The sequence below is a fragment of the Peromyscus californicus genome, unplaced genomic scaffold (assembly GCF_007827085.1).
Source record: "Peromyscus californicus insignis strain IS unplaced genomic scaffold, ASM782708v3 Scaffold_12__1_contigs__length_115047231, whole genome shotgun sequence".
Classification (NCBI taxonomy): Eukaryota; Metazoa; Chordata; class Mammalia; order Rodentia; family Cricetidae; genus Peromyscus; species Peromyscus californicus.
Genome location: NW_026294413.1, coordinates 24,368,306 through 24,396,000, shown reverse-complemented (window position 1 = coordinate 24,396,000; position 27,695 = coordinate 24,368,306). Strand labels below are relative to the sequence as shown.

Below are 27,695 nucleotides of genomic sequence, written 5' to 3'. Positions count from 1 at the left end.
TTCCTATGGGCATACAGGCTAAGCTTAGAGTACCCACACTCCACCCACTTCTCTGCTTTCTCTTTCTGTCTACCTCCAGACAACTGATGATAAGCAAGATCAATAAATTCATCCTAAGCAGAATGCTGGGAAAGCCAGGCTAGCTCTTGATTCTTTCTTCCCGATTACTTTCTTCCTTATATATGAACATATATTAAAATAGGTATGAAACCATATATACAGTAAGAAGTACAGATGTTAAAATTCCAGAATGATCAATACAAGGTAGAGGGTCATGATGAGAAACACACTAAGAAAAGTGTGGTAGAAAGTTTACTGAAATTCAGGATGAAAATTTTAAGCCCTGAGCTTCTAGGCAGAGAAAACAAAGTGGGGAGCAATGAAAGTATTTAGGGGAGATGAAGTACCTAAATGTAACTCTTAAGAAAGAAAATTATATATATTATGTATATATATAATATGAAATGATATATAATATAAAATTATATATATTCATATTCCTAGGTGTATAAATTAGAAAGTTAATAATATTATTATATTCTAAGTGAAACTGAGTCTTCATACAGCTTTATCAAAAAGTATTAAGCACTAATAAAATATGAGCTGACCTAATTTATATTGAGGCTCTTGGGAAATTTGCAGTTTTACAGTGCTCTCTGATCTTAACCCTCACAAAGTCAGCATCTATGTGGTCAGGCAGGAAGGAGGCTGACCTAGTGGGCAGCAATCAGAATACTTGTTTTGCACTTGCTTTGGCTTGCCATGTGTATCCCCCCGCCCCCACTCCTGGATGCAGTGTGCCTTTGGTGAGTCTACTCTCTGTGACCTCTGGTATTTGGAATGAAGATTCATAAATGGAGATAAGAGTCTTGGAGAGAATGGTCCAGAATCTATTTGTCTTCAGCTAAGCTTCAGCTTTCATTTATAACTTCCGTTGGGAGGAGAAAGCAGGTATTGTCTCTCAAAAATATATTTGAAAGGAAGCTTCATTAATCATCACATGGCCATTTCTTAGCCTTAGTCCCTAAGGTCTGGTAAGCTTTAAATCCCTAGTGACACCTGCTGGGCAGACCTCTGCCCTCGCTGCAGCATTCCATCAGCCTGCCTCTTCTTTAACATGCAAAGCTGCTGGCCAGGAGGTGCGGGGCTGGCTGCAGCCTCCTCAGCTGCTGGCCAGTCTGCTCACTGCTCATGCAGGTGACCCTTGCCTGGGAAGCAGACTCTTAGGGGCCTTGACTTCCTACCTGCCTAGGCCTCAGGAGTCAAACACAGAGCTAGTAAGGCGAGGATGGAAAGGAGTGCTGGGTAGGGGAGAGAGAGAGAGAGAGAGAGACAGACAGACAGACAGACAGACAGACAGACAGACAGACAGACACAGAGAGAAGAGAAAGATCCAACATTAGATACCCGCTAGCCCAGCCCTAAGTTACTCAGCTGCTTCTTTGTCTGTAAACTCTGGGGTGAGCGATGCCACTTCAGCCGTATGTTTTGTTCAAGCACAAACCAAATTATGCTATGCTTGCGTCTATCTGAACATATTGGTTTATCTTACATAGAGTTTAATTGATGCAAACTTGAACTTCAGTATGTTAGATTTTCAGGGAAAACACCATCCTGCAATTTAGATTGCTATGTTTTTCTCTGAACAAAGAAAAAAAAAAAAGAGCAAGGCAATTAGAACCCTGCTTCCTTTATTTCGGCCACACTCTCCAACCACTACAAAAAATCATGTTTAACCTCTTGTAGAGTGACTTCTCCTGTCCTTTCCTGTCCAATGGCAAAATTTCTCTCTGAGCCAACAACATCTGCATCCTTGGACAGATGTACTTATGTGCAAAGTCCGTGTGAGCTGATCAAGCACGGCTTTGTTTGCACTTATTCACTGCTCACCCAGCACTGTGTAAGTGGTTTTGCATATTAACTAAGTGCACAGTAACCTTTCTTTACCTCCTTAGAGCTCCACCCCCTCCCACCCGCCGGGGAAATCAACACTGTTACTCGCTGAGGAAGCTGCCAAGAGGTTGCCATGGCAACGGTTCAGCTTTCAGCAGCTACTTTTCTGGTTTGAAGGGGAGGGAGAGAGGAGGAGAAAGAAAGCACCACACACCCAACAAACTGAGGAGAACTAGGCAGTTTTCTGATCAGAGTTCAGATAAGGAAGGTCACAGACATTTGTGGGCACTGACTAAAATAACCCCACGGATGGGAGAGTTACCACATAAGAAGCAAACTAAAAAGGTAAGTGCGAGTCCAAGGCAATAATTAAGTTATTCAGTAGTGGTCACAAGCCGAAGCATTTCGAATTTTATCAGCCTGTGTCATCTGAGATGTTATCTCATGAGTCTTTTCGTTTTCATCCTGAGCCAAACAACGATAATTTTTATGGGATTCCAAACGTCAGTGAAGCAGTGCAGGAGGGTAAACCAGCCCCAGAGGGGGGACGCTCACATCTGAAAGTCATTTTCCAGAACTTCAGTCAACGCAGGAACAATGCGGCATTGAGGCATAAGGAGCTGGAACTATGTGTAGTACCAGGTCAAAACACAGCCTCCCAGCTCCTCTCCGTGGGGTGGCTGGCTAGGCGTGCCAGGAGTCAGTCTGATTTCAAAGGTCGGGCTGGGCAGGGTTAGGCAGGAAAGCGGCAGAGTCAAGAAATTCAAGTTAAGAAACCTGATGCCGGTGGGTTGCAGAGACACACATAGCGTCTCTAACCAGAGTCCAGACTCCCAGTTCCTCAGCAGAGTAACTCACAGCTCAAGATGACTCTTGGCAGAGAGCGGGAGGGTGGGGCAAGGCTGGGCCCTGAGCACTAGGGTGGAAGGACTTGGAAACTGTGCCTCATTCTTTTTGCTCTTCTGTCTGTCTGTCTCTCTGTAACACCTGCTCCCGCTAGCCAGCAAGCTTCCCAGCATCCTCGGCATTCAACCTTCTCCTGCGTTATTGAGCCCCTTTAAGAAACAACATAGGAAAACATCCTGCAGTAGCCATTCTAACAGCTACCCCCTGAATCTTGGATATGTTTTTCAAAACTTAGCCGCAGCTACAGCATCCAGATACATTTAAAGGAACCAATTATAACATAGAGAAAAGAATAAAACAAAACAAAACAAAAAACGCGGATGGGGCTGGGCTGTGAGCGAATGGAAATTCAATACCATTCCCCCCTGCCACACACACACATACACATACACACACACACACACACACACACACACACACACACACACACACACACACACGGGGTGGGGGTGGGGGTGGGGGGATGCTGTCACTAACACTTGTTTTCTTTTATATTTTATTTAATTTTTAGGCTTTTTTTAAAAAATGCAGCCCTGGCAGAGTAGTGCAGAAGCACTGAACTCTCAGATGCTAGGACCTGTTAAAGGAGTTATCATTCAGTACCACGATAAGGTATCATATGTTTGACCAAATGCTAGCTAGTTCTTTGCAGGCACCAGCTTGTGTTCTATCTTCGCCAAACTTCCACTTTCTGTGGACGTGCATTTCTGAGTTGATTCTGACAAGCAGAAAGTGGTTAGGGTAGGAAAGAAGAGGTGGAGAGGGCCAGGAAAGAAATGTCCGTAAATATGGAAAACATGCAATGACTGAAGCCACTATTCTTCAAGGTGGAGTTCAAAAGTTTACATGATGTCTAAGATGAAAGTTCTTCACAGATGACAAGGGACCATGAGACAGAAGTGTGAAAATGTAAAAAGAAAAGAAAAGAAAAGAACCAGGAACCTATAGCATTTATTCTGGCAAAGTTGTGCAAAGTTCTAAAGACTAAGAAGAACAATAGGTAATGTCAGAAATCTAGCCTCAATGCTGGACGTTGCCCTGTGAAGCTGGAAGGAAGTTCTAAGAGGTAAAGACAGAGTGTAGCCTCCCCTGTGTCACTGATGGAGCTAGAGGCCCCGTCCTCCATAGCATCCCAGGCTACAGAACGATAGTTCCTCAGCCTACAGTAAATGTGATGAGATTATCTTATCAGCCTTGTTCTCCTGAGTATTTCTACAATTGCAGAAAACCATCTGTTAATATGACCTGTCTGCTAGACCCCCACACAGTGCAGGGCATGGATATTAGTATTCAAAGACATTCCTCCCTCAAATGATCTGTTGGAGGCCTACCAAGTTCAGTCTCTGCAGCCAGTTGAGGCCAGGAATGAGACATGGAGAAATAATAAAGAGGAAGGAATGAGAGAGAGCAAAGAGAAAACTCAGAAATTTGTTGTAACTCAGCCACAGATTCTTTCAACTGACCTGATCTAATTCCAGCAGCGACTCTGTCTGTGAAGCCCTGCCACAGCTGAATTTATTTTTGTTTTGCCTGCTCAAAGGCAGTGTACAGAGAATGCAAGAGCACATCACCTTCAGGGAAAGGACTGCAGAGTGTATTACTCACCGCCTCCGCCCCCCCCCAACCCCGTGTGGAAAGGTTAATTTGAATAAGGCTGCTGCTTCCACAAATAGAACAGTAACGGCACACAGAGGGATGGCCAATGAGAATGGCTTCCAGTGATGTCATACTTATACCTGCTTCTTATTATTTGCTGAATGGTAACAATGTGTTCCTTGAATCTCACATTTCATTGGTTAAGATCGCTGCCATTCTGAGTACTTCTGGAGAGTTTTACGCACTGCAGTTTCTTTACATGCTCAGAATTTTTTTCTTTCAGTTTTTGTACCCCCCATCAACTGCTGGAGAGTGACCATTTTAAACATTTGTTCTGAAAGCAAATATAGCAGACTTTGTAGTTCAAACCTGACTTATGGGGTCTATGATACTAGATCCATTTAACCAGCAGGAACAGGGTAAGAAAGGATGCTTCATTGGCGTGCCAACTGAAAGAATACCTTGCCTCAGTACTGTCCCATCAGTCTATCAGAAAACAAACTTTCGAGTTTATTTTACAATGTAATCTTCCACAGAGCAGAGCTTTCTTCAAAGAACTAGGTATAAACTTCCCTTCTGTGTGAGATTGGGGTCACTGGAGAAAGCGAGACCTACATGGTTTATTTTTGTACTAAGTAGCTTCGATTTTTAAATCAATTAAGTTTTATATCATTAAAACTTGTGCCTCAGGTCACTCAGGTCACCTGGGCTTTTTCGGGGAAACCCCTTTCAAAGAAGCTTGGGAAAACCACAGAACCTTGAAGAGAAGGTAAATTGGTTGTTCATGACTGAGGCATTAACCAACCTGCTCGAGGAATGAGAGGCACTCTCTGGTCAGCCTGAGACACAAGTATGACGGGGAGACCAGAGGTAAATGTTGACATACCAAAGTCTTGGCCGGCGTTGGTGGTGGTGAAGGAGGTGCAGGGCAGGTCTCTCCAGGCAAAGTCAGATCCTCAGAGAAGAGAAGACAAAGGCAAGCTGTCCACACTCAGCTGCTACAGCAGAGCGCAGACACAGAGGTTAATCCATTGTCCTGCCAGGGCAGCGTATTAAATGCTCCAGTGAGGAGGCCAGGGCACTAAAGGACCAGTTAGCTTCTAATAGGCACAAAGCAAGGCAAGGCATCCTTCGGGAGGAGGAGAGAATTCTTTGAGGATGCCTGCAGCAGACATCCCTGACTGGATATATGTATTTTTGAGAGAAATGTTGGAAAAAAAAAACAGGTGCACAAATTAGTAAAAATGATTCAAATTAGGAAGAACTAGAAAATACCAAGTGTTTTGATTAGGTTTGCTATGTCTGCCTGCAAGCTTGTCTATTTGAATACTCGGTCCCCAAATATTGCTGTACTGGGAGACTGTCGAGCCTTTGTGGTGTGGTGTCCAGCTGGCAGACACAGGCTGATGATGTCCACAGGCCTTTGAAGGTTATCTTCACCTCTGGTTTTAGTCTGGCCCTGCATTCGAGTGAGGTATGTGAAGATGTCATACCATAAGCTCTTATCATGGAGAAAAGAGCTGCCTCAGCTCCCAGACCTTCCTGCTGTTAGCGACTGTACCCCTGAAGCTGTGAGCCAAAATCAAGCTTTTTTTTCAAGCGTTCTGCCTCAGTCACAAGAGACATAACTAGCAGACAAAGCATGTTGAACATCTCCATCTCCACTAAGTAGCTAACATCAAGGAGTTTTGAAAACTGAAGGATTTATAGCTACGAACACCATCACTCACTGCCTTCAGAGTCTGGTGAGAGGTTCTCTGGATGGCAGAACATTGTGATTTTCACTGATGACACCACCCCTACACCTAAAGCTCAGGGATTATCACAGAGGAACGATTGGGGAGAGCCAGAGGACCGTGACATCTGCTTTACAATTGTGTCTTCTAGATATGGTTGCGAAGCTGTACCTCTGAAATCACAAACATAGGGTTGCCTAAGTAAGCTATGTACAAACGAGAACATCAGTTGACAGTCAAAGACGGATGGGGAACTTGCCCAAGCTTCACCCTTAGATGAAGAGCTACTAATGACTCCTGAGAGAGGTAAATTCAGTCTTCCCCAGGGACAAGCCTCCTGATAGGTTGTTCAGTCCCATGTGGTCAGTCCCACACACATTCACATAGTAACAAACCAAATGGATGCAGACAGTGTTTACACACACACACACACACACACACACACACACACACACACACTCACACACACCCCACATCAACAAAGAGAAAGCCATGCATTTGAGAAAGATTTGTGGGGAATCATGGAGTTGAAGGAGGAAGAAGGGAGAAAATGATGTAAATATAGTTCTCATGTATGTTATTCTAAAAAAAAAAACCTCTTAATATGATCTTGAACTAAGTGTGTAAGCATTTTGTTGAAAAAATTGCATCTGTGTTCATCATAAACATTTCTCTGTAGTTTTGAGGGTGTGTTGATGTGTGCAATCTTTGCTTTTGTCTTTTCAGAATGAGTTTGGTAGTATTCCTTCTATTACTTCGATTAATTTCTGGAACAGTTTGAGAAGAATGAAGTCAGAGTCCCCTTCTCACCCTCACAAAAATCAAGTCAAAACGTATCAAACACATAATTTTAGCACTTGAAACATGGGTGTCGGGAGCAGGAGGTATCGGATGGTGGGAGGATGGAGGGGGAGGACTGGGAGAGACAGCTGGAATTGGGGGTCATCTCAGGGATAAACTAGAAATTTAGTGCAATGGAAACTTCCTGGAATCTACAAGGATGACCCTAGCTAAGACTCCTAGAAATGAGGGATACAGAGCCTGAGCCGGCCATCTCTTGTAACCAGGCAAGATTTCCTGTGGAGGGACTGGGACACCAAACCAGGCTCACAACCTTCAATTTACAATTTTTCCTTTCTACAAGATGTGCTGGGGTAAAGGTGGTGCAGAAATTGTGAGAGTGAACAACTAATGACTGGTTCAGCTTGAGACCCATGACACAAGAGGAGGCACATTGCTGACACTCCCTGAAGGGCCAGGGCCCAGAGGCTGGATGGCCCACAGATCTAGGATAGAACCAAACACCACAACTGGGAAAAAAGAAAAACAAAGCCAATGAAATGATTCCTAAAGATATTCTGCTATACTCATAGATTGGTGCCTAGCCCAGTTGTCATCAGAGAGGCTTCATCTAGCAACTGGTGGAATCAGGTGTAGAGACTCACAACCTAACATTGGGTGGGCTCCAGAAATCCTTTGGAAGACAGGGAAGGAAGGACTGTAGGAGCCAAAGGGGTCAAGGACACCACAAGAAAACCCATAGAGTCAACTAACCTGGCCTCATAGGGGCTCATGGAGACTGAACCTACAATCAGGGAGCCTGCATAGGACTGTCCTAGGCCCTCTGCATATATCTGACAGTTGTGTAGTTTGTTTTTCTTGTAGGACTCCTAACATGGGAGCAGGGGCTGTCTCTGAATCTTTTACTGGCTTTTGGGACCCCATACTGGATTGCCTTGTCCATCCTTAATGTGAGGGAAGGTGCCTAGTCTTACTGGGAAGAGAGGAGGGAGGGGAAACTGTGGCTGGGATATAAAATGATAATAATAACAATAATAATCAGCATTAATAAAGCCTGAAACATTAGAACTGGAGGAGGAAAACACTCCCTCACATAAGCACAGGCAATGATTTATTGAACAGGACATGCAATAGTATAACAAAGAACCCCAAAACTGATGGAGATTACAGGAAAATAAAAACCCCTGTACAGCAAGGAAAACTACCAGCAGAGTGAACAGGCAGACTATAGAGTGGAGAAAATCTTTGTCAGCTGTATTTCAGACAGGGGGGCTAATATCTAGAATATATAAAGAACTACAAAAATTATACATATACACATATTCATGTACACCAATGAATAAATGAACTAATGAACTAACTAGGGAAATCTCAGAAGAAGAAATAAATCTTTAAAAACATATTCAACATCTATAGCCATGAAGAAAATGCAAATGAAAACTACTTTGGGATTCCATGTCACCCCCACCAGAACAGCTAAGATAAACAAGACACAGTTGACCACAAATGGTGGTGAGGATATGGAGAAAGAGGAACATTTATTTACTGCTACTGAGAAGATGAAATGATGCAGCCATTATGGAAGCCAGTACAGTGGTTCCTCAAAAAACTAGAAATAGAACTACCACATGACCCAGCTGTTTCACTCCTAGACACATTTCCAAAGAATTCTACATCCCACAACAGAGATATTTACACCCGTGCTTGTCACTGCTGTTTTCACTGTAGCCAGGAAATAGTTTCAACTTGAATTTTCATGGATAGATGAAGAGGTAATGGCAATGGAATACATGGACATGGAACTTAATTTAGTGATAAACAAAAGTGAAATTATTACATTTACAGGGAAATGGATGTATCTGGATATTATTATAATAAGTAAGATAACCCAGATTCAGAAAAGACAAATACTTCATATTGTCTCTCATATGCAGTTACTAGCTTCTAATTTTTAAATATGTGTGTAGCTGGGAATGGTAGCACATGTCTTTAGTGCCAGCACTTGGGAGGCAGAGGCAGGTGGATCTCTATAAGTTTGAGGCCAGTCTGATCTATATAGCAAGCTCCAAGTCAGCTAAGGCTACATAGAGATACCCTATCTCAAAAACAAAAGACCAAGAAAACAGCAACATAAATATGTATATATGTATATGTGTGGGTGTGACTTTGGAAAGGGGTCATGGAACTAGACAGGGCTGTGGAGAGGAAATAGAATACACATGACATGGACGTGGAAAGGAGACTTGTGGAGGTGGTAGCTTACACATGAGAGGGTTGGGGATGGGGAAAAAAGATCTAATCAAAGCAAACTTTGCATGAGAATGCCTTGGCAACATCTATTCCTCTGTAGACTATAAATAAACACATATAATGAGTTTGAAAGTTGTGAATTTTAATTTGGTAAAGAGTGGAGAATAAAATTCTAACATCCTGTTAAATTTAGAAGTCCCTGGAACTTCACAATATTTTTACCACTGAAGTGCGTGTACATTTAATATGAGAGATTCGCCTATAGTAACAGCACGAAAATGAATATGATGCATTCATAGCCCAACTCCAGAATCTGCTAGCTGTGAACTTGGCCATGGCAGTGAATCTCTCTGAGCTTCAAGTTTCTTGGAAGATGCTACCAGGACTCAGGTGTAGAAGATTTATTTGTTATCCTAACATTGTGACCAGAGGATTTTTAAGGACTCACATGATTTGTATGCAGCCTAGCCATTTTCTCTGTATCCCTCTTATTCTATGGCTACCAACCTAGCCTTCCTGACACTTCCCGAACATGTCTGCTGTCCTCATGCCTGAAGAACTTTGTCCTGCTATTTTCTTTTGTTTGGAATTCTTTGCCGACTAACCATACTTTCATTACTTCATTCAATTCTCAGTTCAAATATTAAAACTCTGGACTGACTTAACACCTGTTGAAAATGTCGTTCCTGGTGCTTTCTTTCCCATAAATCTCAGCTGTGCTTCTTTATTATCAATCTTTGCTACTTGACATTTCTTTACGGCTCTGTGTTTTGATTTGTTTATTTTTTTTGTGGTAACACATGTATGTGATACAATAACTAACAAGGGGATCTGAATTTTCCTGCCTTTTTCTAAACAAGAGGTAAATATTTTTTTTCTCATTGATGTGAGACTTTGTCCATCATAGATAAGGATCAAATTACAGGGCCATGAGTCTATATCGTCCCAATATTCTTTCCACAAAGGGAACCAGTGTTCCTAAGAGTAAATGAGGAAGGGAAACTAGACCAGCAGTATAGAAGGGGTTGCAGGGTCATCCCTGGGTGGAAACGTAAAGCTGGTATGTCTTGTTTTGATTTCTCTCCTACCTTTCCCAAACATACTCATAGTGGCTCCTGTTCTCAGGAATTGTGGGATCTTATCTGGGACTCTAAGTCAGTAAAAGAGAAAGATAGCAAATACAAGAATGATAGGCGTTCTCAACACACACATACAAATTTAATGGAGAGAAGAATACAAGTTTCGAAGAGTATTTTAAGATTTTTTTTTTCCCACTTTGCCACTGTCTGGGTCAACTGTTAGGATAAAATGAATACAACGTATTTCTCTTTCCCCAGTAAACCAGGGTCAACATAAGATGAAATAGAGCTTACCTTTGCTGATATTCCAAATGGACAGTTCAAGTGCCACTGAGTTAGCTTGGACTTCGCACTCTTTCTTAAAATACCAAATTTGAAGGAACATCTGCCCTTTATATTTCAGCTATGTTAGCACCTATGGCTGCCTCTTCTACAATACCCCCCACTCCACTGTCCAGCGTTGGAGACTGAATCCAGGGTCTTGTGTCTGCCAGGCAAGTGTGCTTTCACTAAGCTAAATGTCCTACCCTAGAAACTTCTTAACACAATGATAAAATCATGACCAACAAGAATGCTTTTGAAAGCATAGAGATTTGAGGTTCAACATTAATTGGCTGTATTCTGAAACCCACCTCTGCATGATGCTCAATTTTAGTTCTTGTAGGTAAGTGCTGGTTAAGTTATATAGTATATGTAATCATCCAGACGTCATGGGGTTCTTTTAAAAATCAGATTGTTTTAGGACATCTGAAGTGGGAGGATTCAAGTTTCCAACCATGTCCCAGGTGCAGCCATGCATTAGGCTGTCCACTGTGTTCAGAACAGTAGGAATTTAGAATTCAGTTGACATAACACCTCATTTGGATCTGCTGTTTCAAATCTGCATCAAGATTTTGAAGTCTGGATTGCTCTTCCAATTCGTCCGCATCCATTTCATTGCATCTGGGGCCAGAGATCCTACTCTGAGCGGTGCTCATTTTTTGGTGGTATTGTGTTCCCCAAAATATTGTGTACCTTAATAAACTTATCTGGGGTCAGAGAACAGAAAAGCCACAAGATACTTAGGCTAGAAAATGTTAGCACACGCCTTTAATCCTAGCATTCCAGAGACAGAAATTCCTCTGGATCTCTGTGAGTTCAAGGCCGCATTGGAAACAGCCAGGCATGGTGACTCACGCCTTTAATCCCAGAAAGCAGCCTTTAATCCCAGGGAGTGGTGGTAGAAAGCAGAAAGGTATATAAGGCCTGAGGACCAGAAACTAGAGGCATTTTCCTGGTTAGGCATTTGGCTGGTTAAGCTTCAGGATTTCGAGCAGCAGTTCAGCTGAGAGCCATTGTGATGAGGACACAGAAGCTTCCAGTCTGAGGAAACAAGACCAGCTGAGAAGTTGGCCAGGTGAGGTTAGCTGTGGCTTGTTCTGTCTCTCTGATCATCCAGTGTTCACCCCAATACCTGGCTCAGGTTTGATTTTATTACTAAGACTCTTGAACATTCATGCTACACATTTCTAATGGGTAAGCAAGCCTTTGAGAGTACTTCTTAGACGCTATCTACTTGCAGGAACTGACCCCCCGCCCCCCTTACAGGAGCTGCTTTGCTGAGAACCCTCTGACCTTTCCCTGCAAAGCTACAATGACCTTCAACTCATACCCCAAATCCTGTCCTTACCTTCCTGTACTTTATCATCTTATATCCTGTTACCTTTTTTCTTTTAAGAAAATACTTTTGATGATGTCATGCCTTTGATTAAAGACCCCTGCTGGTTACCTTGCTTAAAATAGAGGTTTGGTTGGCATGTAGGCCTAGTGGCCTGACATAGTTGGGCTGGAATCCAAACAGCTCCAATTTCTTGGTATGTGACCTTGGACAAGCTGCTTAGCTTGTGGAAGGCACACTTTCCTTATCCATAAGATAGAGGTGGTATTGCTACTCATTTCAGAATGCTACCAGGTGAAATCAGATAACTAAATTTCCCAGTGCTATGCTAGCCACAGGAGATGTTTAAAACGTATTCACCTTGTCATTTTCTTTCCAGTGTGGTGGGTTTTGCTTTTCTATATTATATGACCCCTCTTGAAGCCCTTCTTTCCTATTAACAGCTGAACACATGTATTTTTGGATATTCTGAATGTCTCATTTCTTGACTGATCTATTGACAGATCCTTCCCACCCTCAATCCAATGAATTCCCTTGGATTTGTCTCCTTCTATTGTCCTAAAATGTGCACATTTGTACTGGGGAACATTCACTATTTTTTTCTTTTTCTTCTCTTCTTTAATGGTCTTCCCTGACCACTGTGATAACAGCTCTCCATATTACACTTGCTGTAATGTGCTCTTATGACATGGTGTGATTTATACTCAGATGGTGCTCACCTTTAATCCTAGCACTTGGGAGACAGAGGCAGCTGGGTCTCTGAGTTCAAGGCCAACCTTGTCTATACAGAGAATTCTAGGACAGCCAGGGCTACACAGAGAAACCCCATCTTAAAAAAGCAAAACAAACAAACAAATAATTACATTCCATTTTCTATTTTGTATATGAAAATAAGTCTAAGAGCATCCCTAGAGCTACAGAGTATTCCCAGTAGTTTAGACTACAAATTCCTCCTTTCCAGCAAATTTTAATTATTTTTTTCAGGACCCATTTTGAATGTTTTCTATAGACTACCTCATATTATTCCCTTGACCCTTCTTTGTTGTAGGTGTTACACTACTCATAGACTTGGAAACAGATAGCCTGGAAGACTATATGTCATGGCTCCAACTGTATAATTATTACAACAAAGGTTTGAATGTGTGCCTTTCCTATGTTAACATCTCTCACAGAGTGCTATCTTATGAAATTTGTTGCTTTAGTCCGGTTACAATATCTTCCTTAATATAGACTAAAGTGTGAGTCGAGATCTTCCTCGGGAAGAATTTATGAGGCAGACAACGGCAATCTCTTGCAGGCATCATATGTTCAAGTGGTTTGGAGCTATGAGCACAGAGATAAAAGGGAACTCAGAACAGTACAATGCTAAACTCTGGCCACCCAGCAAATCCTTTCATTTTTACTCATTATTGTTTGGAAGACACTACAGAGTAATCTTGCCTCTGAGGAAAACTATTTTATAGGTGCATTTTTTACTTTCAAAGTTCCTTTCCACTTTCGCCACACAATCGTTTCACAGGAGATCCTGACACAGACAAGTCTGTGGACAGAATCACACAGAAGAGCTCATTCCTCTGGACCAAGAGAAAAGAAATCAAGCTAAAGACAAGGCACATCCTGTAAGCATCTCTGTGTTGTCCCATCGTGGCAACTACTCTAACATGCTGCCTAAGTCTTTTCAGCGCAGAACTTTGGTCTACAAGTGCTTATAGTTACAGGGAATAATTCTATACCTATCTACCTCTGTAGTTGACACATTTGTAGATGGTTAAGTACCTGGAATTTAAAAAATGTTTGAGACCTCTTTTTAAACCAACTGTAAACTTTTAAAAAAATTTTAAAGTGGGACTCTGGAAAGATAGGTGGGATTAATTCATTCATTTTTTTATCCACCCACTTTATTGGTGGGGTTAAATATCAGCTTTTGAGAACTTTGTACATGAGTGTGCACTGTTATCCACATCCCTCCCCCAAACTCCTTGTGTGTCCCTCTCCCAAATTCATGATCTCTTCTTTAATTATTGTATATACATATGTATTTATATGCACACACATATATACAACTTACTGAATCCATTTAGCCTTGCTAATATGTATGCACATGTGTACAGGATTAACCACCTGGTTTTGGGCATCCTGTGTGGGAGCTTGTCTTTAGAGGAAACTAATTCTCCCTCTCTCAGAAGCCATTGGCCACCAGCTCTTCATCCACGGGAGGGACCACATACAATTTCCCTGTCATACTGGCATGTCAACTGGTGTCACCATTATATTGATCTTATTTAGGAAACCATATTTTTAGATTTCATGGGTACATTTCCCCTGCTATACCTAGGGCAAACTATCTAGCAACAGATATTCCTGGTCTCTGGTTCTTACAGTCATTATTCCACCCTCCACCCAGAAGAACTCAAACTATCCCCACTTTCAGATAATATAGTATACATAAAAAATTCCCAAAAATTCTATTAGAAAACTTCTAGAAATGATCAATACTTTTAACAAAGTGACAGGAAAAAATGAACTTAAAAAAACCAGCAGTCTTCTTATACACTAACAATAAGCATGTTGAGAAAAAGATTGTGAAAACACTCCTATTCATAATAGCCTTGAAGTATCTAGGAATTATCCTAACCCAGGAGATAAAAGACCTTTAAAATGAAAACTTTAAATCTCTGAAAAAGATTTGGAGAGAGATACTAGAAGATGGAAAGACCTCCCATGTTCATGGATTGGAAGAATTAACATTGTGAAGATGACCATCCTATCAAAAGCAAATTATGGATCCAATAAAATAACCCCAAGTCCCCATCACACTCTTTACAGAAATAAAAAAATCATCCATTTTCTTATTAATCTCTTGGAAACTTGTCAGACCCAAAGGTATCCAGCATTCCAGCAGAACTGCGGGATTTACATAGAAGATATTGATGTCTGGAATATACTAGACTTTCAGGAAATAGGACATTGTTTCCTAGGGATAGCTTAAGGCCTAGACAGGGTCACATTCTCCACAGATAAACACTGAGTTTAAAAAGCAATCAGTGTCTTTGCTACTAGAGCCCAGATCCTGACTCTCCTGGGAGAGTGGGGTTGCTGTATTTTCAATTTGTTTTGTAAAAGGAGAATCCCACAGTATCTGCAGATACAAATGCAAATTTGTACAGATGCAAAACAGACATGTCTCTGTAGCTATAGAGCTGTGTGCATTGGAAGCTTGTCCCCTGGGCTTTCCATAGGTTGTGTCCAGCTGGAGGCTAACATCCTACTCACTGCTGGAAACAATTGTAGCATCCTTGTGTGGACTGGATATGCAGAGCCTACTTCAAAATACAAAAGATAAATAAAACTTTGATATGACTCACTAAGCAGACAGATTCCTATAAATATAAAGAGAAAATTTAAAAAATAAAACATTTTACATAGCACCTTACACAACTTGAGTTGAGTGAGTTTTCTTGTGTAAGCCTGACATTTTATATTTTATTCACAGTTAACATGGCTAACATCATTTTCAAGTGATGTGAATTTATTCAAGTGATAACACTGATATAAATGGGAAAATTTAAATTTTATATATTCAGACATTTGTGGTATCTTAGCAATCAGGATATCAAGGGTCCTATGTCACTGTGTAGAAATCATGTGTTTTAAGTACTCCTGCATGTGGTCAGGTGGGATTAAACTAAACATGGTCTATTTACTGTAGCAGCAGAAGCGCTATGGAGGGCTGTATGCTAGCATGTTCTGGTTCTATCATATTCTTGATAAACCTGTCTCATTTCTCTGCACATCTAAGAGTTAGATGTCACACCTCTTTGCAGTATCTGAATGCTTTCTGAGAAAATTTCACTAAACGCACTAGGAGTAATAAATGATGTTTCCAAGAAAAGAAAAGGACACGGGCTTAGATGTGTAGATTGATGTTGATTACAAAATGGAGCAGGTATCACATGGCATGTAGTCCTTCAGCTTGACTAACGATGCTTCAAATGCTGCATGTGGCAACTGGTTTCTGCATGGAACATGTCAATCTGGGCCATCTCTACCACCGTGAAAAGTTCAGTTAGAACCAGTGTTGATACATGGATTTCATACCTGGGAGTCTGGCAATTGGAAGTAGGTAAGAGTGTAAGGTTTTGTCAGTAAGGGGTTAGTTTGTGAAATTGCTAAAGTTGAAGAAGTATAATGTCCCGAATTCTTTGGAATTTCAGAGCTCTTGATAAAAAGAATTTTATGATTAATAAAAACAAAACATAAAAACACGGAAAGAGAGGGGAAATTATGTTAATCTGCTAACCTCTAGTTCTGTATCAAGTGTATTTTTGCTGCCCAGCTTCACACTGTGGGGGAAAGGAATGGGTCTGTTTGTTTCTCTATGTATCATTTACATAGCTAATAAAACCAAGAACTTCTGTGTTCACATGGCTTCACAGCAGTTCACTTCCAAGAGAGCCACCAGTCCACTGTGTTTGTCCAAAGACAAACACAGAATGAAAGCAAGCCAAAAGAACAGAATTCCCCGCAGGGAAAGAGAAAGTACCATAGTGGTTGGGGCTGGGACCAGGACACAGAGATGTTAGAGGTATGGGCTGAGAGTATTCATTGTGTAGTGTCAGTGGTTTTGGGGATGCAAATGGGCATTGAAAAGATATTAATTCCCATTAAACTAAAAAAAAAAATAGGAAATTACTTTAAAAATGAAATGATAGAAGTATGCTATTATTTTACAATTCCACTTTTGGGTGTGCAACACAAAGAAGTGAAATCAGAGCTGCTCAGTGGTGATGGTGCATGCCTTTAATCCCAGCATTTAGGAGGCAAAGGCAGGTGGATATTTGAGTTCAAGACCAGCCTGGTCTACAAAGTGAGTTCCAGGACAGCCAAGGCTGTTACACAGAGAAACCCTCTCCTGCAAAACCAGAAACAAATCAAATCAAATCAAAACAAAACAAGTGAAACCAGAATAATGAAAAGGCAGCTGCAGGGCTGGAGAGATGGCTTGGTGACTAAGGTCACTGTCTGATCTTTCAGAGGACCTGGATCCAATTTCCAGCATCCACATGGCATCTTACAACTGTCTGTAACATCAATTTCAGAGGATTAGATATCTTCTTCTGGCCTCTGATGGCATCAGGCATGCATGTTGTACACAGAGACACATGCAGGCAAACACCAGTACACATTAATATGAATAAATAAAAATTAAACACAGAAGAGGTAGTTGTTCTATGTTTGTTGAATAGTCAAAATATAGAAACTACTTAAATGTCCGTCAGCAAAATAAACCAGGCACACCAAGGTGTAGCCTGCATGATTGCATTCAACAATGGAACCTAAAGGAGTACTCTCTTAAAGGTAGAGAGTAGAATAAAGTCTAGGGAGGGTGCAGAAGGAGGAAGGGGTTGGTTAATATCTTATAGGACTGCAGGAATAATGATAAATGGTCCTGTTAGCCAGCGGGTATAATTCTGGTGTTTTACTGCATAGTAGAGTGACTGTGGTTAACAATATTGTAGTGACTACTTCAAGATAGCTATAAGAAAAACATTTGAATCTTCCAGACACTATTTTGGTTTGAATGCTGAATATTCTTACAGGATGGTTACACTGTGTGCACATATACTAAAACATTATGCTCTCACCCACAGATATGTTCAGATTTATAACAGGAATAAAGAGAAGGTAGGCTACAATATTTGGTGCTATGGCCAAAGAAAATTCAGGTTGAGACTGATTAAAAAAAAAAAATGACTGGACCAGAGTTGCTGGGAAGACCACTGATTACTACCTGTTTGTTGTTGTTATTCTTAAGCAAGAAAATAAAAGAGAAGGACAGCATGTAAAATAACAAAATACAATATCAAAGGAATTATGTTGAGAAAGTATCACATTGGCATGTAATTTTAAATATGAAAAAGTTCAAAGTTAACATTTTAGTGTTAAAAATATCTAATTACAACTTTGCTGATTTAAGATTTGGGAACAGTGTCAAGTACAATCTTTTTATGAAGACGCAAAAATTAAGAGATTTTAGAAATCTAAAATTACCTTAGTATCTAAAATTTGGAGGATAATTATTCAACAAATATTTGCTGAGTCCCATCTTCATGCTGAACATTGCTGTGGACACTGGGGAGGAAAGGATGAGCTATGCCAAGCTCGTGGATGAAGCTCGCTTTCCAGTGGGAAGACGGACAATAAACTAATCAGCAAATCAACAACTATATAGAATTTTAGATGTTTCTATGTGTTCTGGAATAAATAATGAAGTCTAAGGAGACCAAGAATATTAGGAATAGAAGTACTGCTAATTGATCATGAAGGCTGCTATGTTCTATAATGTTGAGAAGAACTGCATGAAAACATGATGTTTTACCACAGAGCTGAAGGAACCTAGAGTCTGGATGTTATCATTTCGATGAACTCTGTTCAGGGCATACAAGTTAGTTTATGCAAGCATCCTCAGGTGGATGCATGCTTTGACTGTTCGATAAACATCAAGTTTTGTGCGGCTGGAACTAAGTGAATGAAAAAGGAAGGAAAGGTGCTGAGACCTTCCAGGAAGGAGAAGCAGAGAGCAAATGACATTCTTGGCCTTTGTAAAAGGATGGGAAGACATTGGCCAATTCTGAGTGAAAAAAGAAAAAAAAAAGAAGAAGAATGTTATTTGACCCCGGTTTTGTAGGTGGCTTTCTGTCCTTTGAATCTATCCTGCCTTCTTCCTAAGAACCTTTTAATTTGTTTGCCTCATAAATTGTAATGGGCTATACAACTTTATTAACTATTGTGGGATTCTTCCAGATTTTAGACACATTTAATCAATTGTAGAATTTTTATTGTATTGTCCCTCCTTCCCTCCCTCCCCCCCTCTTTTTTTCTTTTCCCCCTCCTTCCCTCCCTCCTCCCTACTTTCTTTCTTTCCTTCCTTCTTCCTTCCCTCCCTCCCCCTTCCTCCCTCCTTCCCTCCTCCTCCCTCCTTCCCTCCTTTCTTTCTTTCTTTCCTTCTGGCTCAGGTGTGATTAGGCCAAAGGAGCACCCCAGTAGCATGCCATATCCCTACCTCTGTGTCTTAATTCAGGAAAAGTGAAAAACAAAAACAAAAACAAAAACAAAAAAACAGGCATTTAGAAAGAGGAAGATGGGATTCTAGAATCTGAACGAAATCAGCAACTTCAGAAAATCTCCGGTTTTTCCCTTGCCCACGCTGGGGAGTATAAAGTTCAGACCTCGGATGCAAAAAGAACCCCTCACTAAAAACAAATGTCTGTAAGAAGAGCCCACTAAGCCAGGCAGTGGTGGCGCACGCCTTTAATCCCAGCACTCGGGAGGCAGAGCCAGGCGGATCTCTGTGAGTTCGAGGCCAGCCTGGGCTACCAAGTGAGTTCCAGGAGAGGTGCAAAGCTACACAGAGAAACCCTGTCTCGAAAAACCAAAAAAAAAAAAAAAAAAAAAAAAAAAAAAAAAAAAAGAAGAGCCCACTGTGTGCCTGTCCAAAATAGAAATCATTACAGATAACTGAGTGAAGACAATGGTACAAGCATCTGAAAATACATATTTTTGAATAAAAGGAAAAATTTGAAAAGGAGGGTAATGAACAAAAATGCTACCATGCTTCATAACAATGGCATATTTATTTATTTGAAAAAGCTACTGCCCTTCCAGACAAGTAGGTCTACCTCTGCCTTAGATATTGTTTCTGTTTGTTGGCGTATGACTTTCTTTAGGTCTACACTGTAGCCACTATTTAGTTCCTAGTGGCATGTACACAACCAGGGCTGTCAAACACAGCCTCTAAGGGGAAGTTCAAAGAGACTCTGGGGAGGGGGGAATCAAGAACAAATAAGCAAAATTCATGCTCAGGATGGTGGGGGGCCTGCAGCACATCATCCTGTTCCTTTGTTTCTGCTTCAGACTCTGCCTGAGATGGTTTCCTTTAGAGACAAAAGCCACCATCCTTTCTAAACAAAGCACCTCAAATCTGAAGAGTAGCAGGCATCAAGCCCTTAACTTAGAATAGTTGTCATTTCTCATTGCTTGTTATGTAAAATTCATCTTTGGTGGCTTGAGATTCGCTTTCTGTTTGCTATATGCTATTAATATTGAAAAGTTAGATTGAAAAGATTTTTTAATAATCATGTCCGCCGGGCGGTGGTGGCGCACGCCTTTAATCCCAGCACTCGGGAGGCAGAGCCAGGCGGATCTCTGTGAGTTCGAGGCCAGCCTGGGCTACCAAGTGAGTCCCAGGAAAGGCGCAAAGCTACACAGAGAAACCCTGTCTCGAAAAAAAAACCAAAAAAAAAAAAAAAAAAAAAAAAAAAAATAATCATGTCCAATAAAGAAATGCAAATCTCAGCCTTAGCTCTGGATAGAGGTTTATAGCGAAGCACCTTAGTGGCTTCCTAGGGTAGGACTGAAATTCAGGCAGGCGTGGAGCCTCAGAGTCACGGCGCTTCTCCAGATATGCTACTGCCCACCAACAGGGGGCTTCTTGGGCCACTGTTTGTTTTAGGACAAGGATAAAGAAATAATGTCATGAGAAGAAAATCCCAGTCAGGCTTTGGAATGCTGCACATTGGCTGTCACATGCATTTCCAAGTGACAGTGAGCTTTTTAAATGCAGCTTGGCTAACTCTGCCGTGTTAAAAATAAACACTTTGGCTCACCTAACTTTTATTTTTTAGTAGGATTCTCCAGTGAGGAATACCACATACCTGGTGACTTTTGCAGTTAATAATGTGAACCCAGGAAAGCCCCTAAAAGGAAATCTTAACTCTAAGGCTTCCCAGTTCTAAGCACTGTCCATAAAGCCTACTCGAAATAGCCCGGTGCCACCGTTTCAGTGATGATGGTCCCCAACCCACAGATTGTTATTGTCTCCTTCCGGTCACCTAAATTCTTCCCACTTGCTGTCATGCCTCCAGATAACAGACACGTGGAGATGAAATGTGATTTTAAACGAACATTTACTCGCCTCTCTATTTTATTCTTGATTTTTCTTGCTTTTTTTTTTTTTTTTTTGGCCAGGCCAGTGATGAAAGATTACTCTCTGGAAGATTTAGCCAGTGAAACGCATAGGATAAAAACCTGAACCCCGCAGTCAGACACAGAAAGAGCAAAGGAGAAAAATGGGGGAAAATATCCCATCGGGCTGCAGCGTTTGAGTGTATGTAGGAATGATGTCATTTGTTTTCACAAAACCCAGTTTAAATTTGTTCCTGCCTTTCCAGAACTGCAGCGCTGAGCATCTGTGGAGACTTCTGCAGACTATATTTCAGGCTTTCGAGAGTGCGCGCTGCATCAAAATCCAACCAATAGCAGGGGGGAGCCTTGCCCTCCCTAGCCTCCATTTGTTTCCCCTACCTGAAGCAAGGGTGTGCTGCAGCTGCGAGGTGACCGCCCAGTGCCCTCCAGGCCCCTCCTGCTCTGCTCCAACTGCAAAAGCGTGAAGGCAAGCTTCAAATGGTTTAAAGGAGAACCTTGCCAAAATCAAGGCTGACTTCTGGCCACCCTCACATGTTCATTTCACTGGCAGGTGACCTCCAAGGGAAGGCGTGTCTGTAAAGGATGATTTGGTTTGGGAGGTTTTTAATTTAAACCCAGCCGTTTATTCTGCTGCCCCTGTGCAACGCGGGAACCGTCCTAAGAAGTAAGAAGGAACCATACAGAGATCCTGGGCTGCTGGACCCTCAGTGGCAGAAAGAGAGCCTCTGAATTCTGTAGCTGTAATTATCGTTCCCAAAGTAAACCCATTTCCGTGTGTATATTTGTAGAGGATGATTGGGAAATATGCACTGGAGAAAGATCGCTAGTTCAATCACAAAAAATCAATGGGTTAGATACAGAGTGGAAAAGAAAGCGCTGAGTGGCACATCACCTTTCTGTCCCTCAGTCCTTTCCCTCCAGAAAGAAATACAGCTATTGACAATAGATTCAGTGTGGGCTCTTTTGTTGGAGCAGCAGAAACTGAACTCTGGCTAGTTTCTTACTGAAAGCCTGTGAGGACATTTACAGAATAAAAGGAAGGCTGAAGAAACCCACTTACAGAGGACAGGCCAGCCTGTGTCGGGGTCTCTATAGCAGACCCAGCAGCTAGCACCATCAGTTGCCACTGCAAGTTGGATGATTGGTAGGTGTTTCTCTTATCATCCTCAAATGGCCTGAGTCAGCAGGGTGTCCCTTTGTCAATGGGCACCTGCCTATAAGGTTTGGAAAAAGTCGAGTCCTCAATTTGCTGATTCACAGAGTCACCTGGAGGCTTCTAAAAGAACGGGGAGAATGGAAGGTCTTTCTCCTCCATTGACACCTTTACTGCTGTGGATCGGACTGCTATAATCTTTCCTGGGTTGATGGTTATTCATTCCCTTTCATTAGTGTTCCTGTGGCTGGAACCCAGGGTCTCATGGATGCCAGGGAAGCACTCTACCTCTGAGCTACATCCCCAACCCTCATCTCCTTTCAAAATGCATCTTTGAGAGACATGAAGACAGGACTTGAACTTGCAAACTTCCTGCCTCAGCCTCCTGAGTGGTGGGGATTATAGGCAAATGCCACCATACCAGGCTAACTCGGATTTGCAACCTTGTTTGTCATGGCTGCCTTTTTGGGAAGGTCAAACGATGCTTGAAACAGAAGTGGTCCTGAATTATACCAGGACAAGAGGCAAGGGCTGTGGCAGTCCTTGCCAACCAAGGTGTGTGTGGCTCTGCTTTCCCTTTTCATAATTGTGTTTTCTCAGACTTGATCAATTTAAGGAAAGCCAAATGCTCCTTAAGGAATGAAAAAGGCCACCTTCTTGTCTATGTCCCCAACATCTCTTTTGTGCTTGGCATGGTACATAACTTATGGATCATTACAGTGCAATTATTAAACTCATGTGATCCTCTCTTATCCCTGTTTTTCAATGTATCTGAGGGGTATGCCATCCCCCGTACTCACAGGGGGGGCATAGCTAACTCCTTTTTCTCTTTGCATCATAGAAATGGATAAAGAACTAAATGATCCCAAACATTTCTACTTATGGAAAATACTGTTGCTTAATGAAGAAATGACATTTTGGCGAACAGAAAGGCAAAAATATTTATGTATTTTAAAAGATTGGTATCCGTAGAAAGATCTTTAAACAACAACACTTAAAGCCAGGGTGGCCTTTTCGGAATACCTATTTTATGAAATATAGGTGGGCACTACAATATATCATTACTAGCTCATTTCATGTGTTCTTGGATTTTGTCTACCTACATGTCTCTAGCTGGTCTTTCAGAGAGACACAACCTTCAGGTTTCAAGAACCACTGAGTTGCACTGTCACCTTTCAAGCCAGTGATTCTCAAACCTTCCTAGCGTTGGGACCCTTTAATATAGTTCCTCATGTTGTGATAACCTCCAATCATAAAATTATTTTGTTGCTACTTCATAACTGTAATTTTGCTACTTTTATGAATAATAATATAAATATCTGATATGAGGATATCTGATATGTGACTCCTCCGGGGGTTGCAGCCCACAGGTCAAGAACCATTGTTAAAGCTAACTGGTAAAAGAGATCTGCCTTGGATTGCATTTTCTGGGGCCCGCTCTGTCCTCAGGATTAGTCACAAGGATTTGTAATGGGTCCAGTTCAGTGTCAGGGTGTGCTTTCAGATGGTCACTCCAACAATGTCTTCCTTCAAGAGCACTGTGTACTGGAATTCCTGAACTTCCCTGCACAGTTGCTGCTAAGAGTGAAGATCAAAGAAGCTTCTTTGATCAAGCAGAGTCACAAGCATATGCCTCTCAGACACATTTGAAGACCAATGTAAGAGACTAATGAGTTGTGCTTACTCTAGGCTCATCCCTCTTTTGTTTCCTGCTGGGCACTGTGGGCATCGGGAACCCACGTCTAATGAGCCATAGATGGATGCACTGCAGCTCTGAGATAAAGGTACAAGTGCAAACCAAGGCCCCTAGGACAAATAACACCTGCATCAGAAAAGCAGGTCATCCCATAATGTGGGATGTTGTCACGGTTCCCTACCTTCTCCGCACTATTTTCCTTTGGTGGAAACGCTTTTCCTATCAGTCATTCTAAAGCACCGTCCCCTCATCCCCTTCATCCAAGGACATTGTGTCCCTCCTTGTCATGTGATGTTGGTTGTCCCATTCAGAACTCATGAAGTGGAAAGCAAAGCATAGGATGTTACTGAGATACAGTTCTATCTTTTAAGGTTCTACAAGGACCAATCATTCTATTAAAGCAATGATATGGAAAATTGTGGTCATAAAAGGAAAAAGAGTTGTATTTACATTATGCTGACTAATATTTTTAATATAAACAGGATATATTTTAGAATAGAAACTACTTGGCATTCAGATTATTAACTCAAGAGGAAAAAAATGCATGAACTGTGGCATATTGACAGGAGACTAATTTCCTGTAAGGGGGAGAGTAGCCTGGAATGATCTAGAAAGCATGGGAGGGAAATGCCCAGCTCGACTGTAATGCAAAGCGAAAGAACATATGTGAAGCGGACAGCGATGTGTTCTTGACTAACTCAGCAGAGCAACTCTCAAGCAGGACAGTGAAATTTTAGTGACACACATGTGTTAGTGCCAAGTGAACATTAGCGTCTACAAAACACACTTTTTTTCTTGTTAGAAATGACCCAATACGTAGACATTTTGTGTTGTTTGTTGTGACAGCAGCTCTTTCCACATACTCTGAGTGTAGATGCACTTCTCTGAGCCCAAGGGTCGGAGTTAAGGTGAAACCTGAGTGTAATCCTGATATTTCCATGAGCAGAGTTGGAAATTCATAGTTCAGTATCCTTCTCTTGCCCATCGATCCTTTCCTTAGTGCCAGGAGGCCACTAAGGCATTGCTTTCTCAGGCCTGGATTATCTGAGTGATTGTTTTCTAGTGTCCATGTTTCCAGGATAGACACTGGCCTGACTGATATCAATAACACTTTAAAATCCTCACATCTGCAGAGTGACGTGAAAGGGAAAGAAAAAGCTGCACCTCCATTGGTTGTGTTTGTTATATAGTTCACATTTTAAAAATACAATACAAAATTTAAAAGTTGCTCAGATATTCCATCATATACACATCATCAATTAGAGATGGATTATTTACTTATATTTAACTTTTTTTCACTTGATTTCATACATTTGCTAGGCCACCAAGGTTCACAAAAGACACAACTTATTTTCAAATTGTTTTTAACTTAATTCAAAACTGAAAAGAAATAGTCTCTCTTTCTCAGGCTTAAACTCTGTAAGGATGAGATCTATGTGCTGTCTATTTATAATAAATATTGAAACTTTACTCCATTGCTTACAGTGCAGTGGGATTCACTCAATGATATCAGCCACATTCAGTGCCAGCCCTTCAAAAGGAATCTCTTCCATCTCCCTAGAAAGATCTCTATAGGAAAACTTGTTTGCTAAATGACTGAAGCTCCCTTACCAAATAAAACACCACAGTGTTTGTTGCTCTTTTTCTCTGAAGTGATGACAAATTGCCGAGGAGTGAAAGCCTTCAGACTAATAACAGAGGAAAATTGACTCTAAGATCCCATCATTTTGTTTACCAGCTGTCTTTACAATTCTATAATAACCCAGCCCACGTTTTAAAAAATGTTCAGAGATAGTAAAATAGACCAGAAACAAACGATCTCTCTGCTGGAATTAGTTTACGCATGGGAACAGGCTGGAAAGAAAAATATGATTCAGAAACTTACCTAGCTCTCAGGCATGAGACCCGGTGACCACATACTCGGGGCTGAAGCACAACTCAGGAGCATTACATCATCGTGACAAACTTTCATTGGCTGCAGAAACCCCAAGGATAACACAGGCTTGTAAGGTGCTGTGTGAAAGCCCCCGTTGGCTTTCTTTATCAAGGTTACAGCTAAAATACTGAGAGCTAGACTTTACCTTCCTTAAGCCTGTCCTGGCCAAACTGACAAGACATTGTTAACCATTTCTGAACATGTTTATCTTCACTTTAGTTATTAGTTTTATATTTAACTCTAACCTATGAGGACATTTTTTTTCTTGTTAAAATTTTCCTTTAAAAATGGTTTTGACATTAGCTTGTTTTTAAGGTTTGTGACATCATTCTGTATGAATGGCAGAGGCCCCTAATTAGTCTTGAGGCCATCTTTATTATTTTAAATACCTTATTTAATTAATGAATCCATTTCCTCTAATTGACTTAGTTTGTCCTTATTTTTCTCTAAGAGGAGGGACAGGTACCCCCCCACACATTTATTTATAGAAATCTGAATGGAAGTAGTACACGCAGTCCTCACTTCCGAATCATTCATTTTCACTGTCAGATTTTTTTTCCCCTTGTATTGAACTGTAGAAGTTATTTATTTCCTGCTATTAAAATGGTGATTTAAAAACTGAACCATGTGTATAATTTGAAAGGAGGAGGGAATGGATGGGGTATGGGGTGCCTCTGCTATCCATCCTCACTCTGCATTCATCCTCACTGCCTCTGGGGGAGGTATTTACTAAAGGAGAAACTATTACCACAAAAGGTGGCACCATTGGACTATCTGATCTATCATTTAGGGAGCAACGGAAAATACTATGACATCACTAGTTACTGAAGATCTGCCTACCTCCAATTGTTCCTCTTTGTTTCTGTGTCTGCCTCCATCATACACTCAGGGAAACAGAGAAGGGATAGACTTCAGACAGGAGGAAACTTACGTATTTTTTTAGAGTTTATGTTTGAAGAAGTAAGAGTTGCTTAACCAAAGAGAAAAAAACATTCCACAAGGAGAAAGAAAATAGAATTCAAAGCAAGAGACACGGTGTGGGTAGAAGAAGCAGTGATACTGAAAAAACAGAAGATAATTTTCTATCTATGAAAGGGAAGAGGGATGTAGAAGCTAAGGCCAGATCCACAGATTTGGAGGGCTTCTTAGCCAGAAGACGAGACATGAACTTTAACTGCAAAGCTACTCTAGGTTGTCCCCGGCTCACAGTCAGATTTGTGACTGTCTTAGTCTAGCCTAGCCTGGAATGGACGGGAGTGGGTGGGCCCAGGAACATGAGTTAGCTTATGTGCCAGTGAGAGTCGTGGCAGGAAGCAGATGGCACTGTTCAAACACTGAACTAAACAGAGGCATCTGAAGGGGCCATGCCCATGGGTGGGGGCAGGAGAAGAAAACGAACAAAGGATGGCAAAACAGCCAGCAAGCCACAAAAGTAAAAAGCTGTTATTGCCTAGGCTCATGACCAGGAACTCACCTCAGTGTGAAGTCACAGAAGAGGGGATGTGGATGTTGCAATAAATAACATTTAGCTTCTTGAGGCAAAGAGAATCATAGGGAAATGCAGGAAAGTAGATGAGACAGACTCACAGATACTGAGGTGTGTGTGTGTGTGTGTGTGTGTGTGTGTGTGTGTGTGTGTGTGTGTGGAGAGAGAGAGAGAGAGAGAGAGAGAGAGAGAGAGAGAGAGAGAGAGAGAGAGAGAGAGAGAGAGAGAGAGAAAGAAACAACTTAGTGGAGTGAGTTTTTTCTTCCACCTTTCCATAGGTTCTGGGGATCAAACTCATGTCCTTCTCATAGCAAGCATTACCCACTGAGCCATCTTGTCAGCCTATTATTATTATTATTTTTTAATCAGGCAACTGAATACATCATTGTTCCTTCATTACTAAAACAGCTTTGTTCCCATGTGCTGGATTCAGTATAAGGAACGTTCCATTTGAAGCTTTGGGCATAGAGAGACAGAAAAGTCAGGCATGGCTGTGTCTAGAGCCCAGAAGAAAATCAGAA

At 41.4% G+C, this 27,695-nt stretch overlaps 1 protein-coding gene and 1 long non-coding RNA gene across 2 annotated transcripts in view; one reads left to right on the top strand and one right to left on the bottom strand.

Moving 5' to 3' along the window:
* The window catches only part of Klf12 (KLF transcription factor 12), a 650,091-nt gene extending 623,806 nt beyond the window's left edge, over nucleotides 1–26,285 (bottom strand). Inside the window, exon 1 of the mRNA XM_052732584.1 lies at nucleotides 25,638–26,285. The gene's annotated coding sequence lies outside the window, so the exon portion shown is untranslated. The remainder of the gene's footprint in view (nucleotides 1–25,637) is intronic.
* On the top strand, nucleotides 536–26,311 carry LOC128107090 (uncharacterized). The gene is made up of 2 exons (XR_008216951.1): nucleotides 536–2,238; nucleotides 21,149–26,311. It is a non-coding gene; the product is annotated as an uncharacterized LOC128107090 (long non-coding RNA).
* The last annotated feature ends 1,384 nt before the right edge of the window (nucleotides 26,312–27,695 follow it).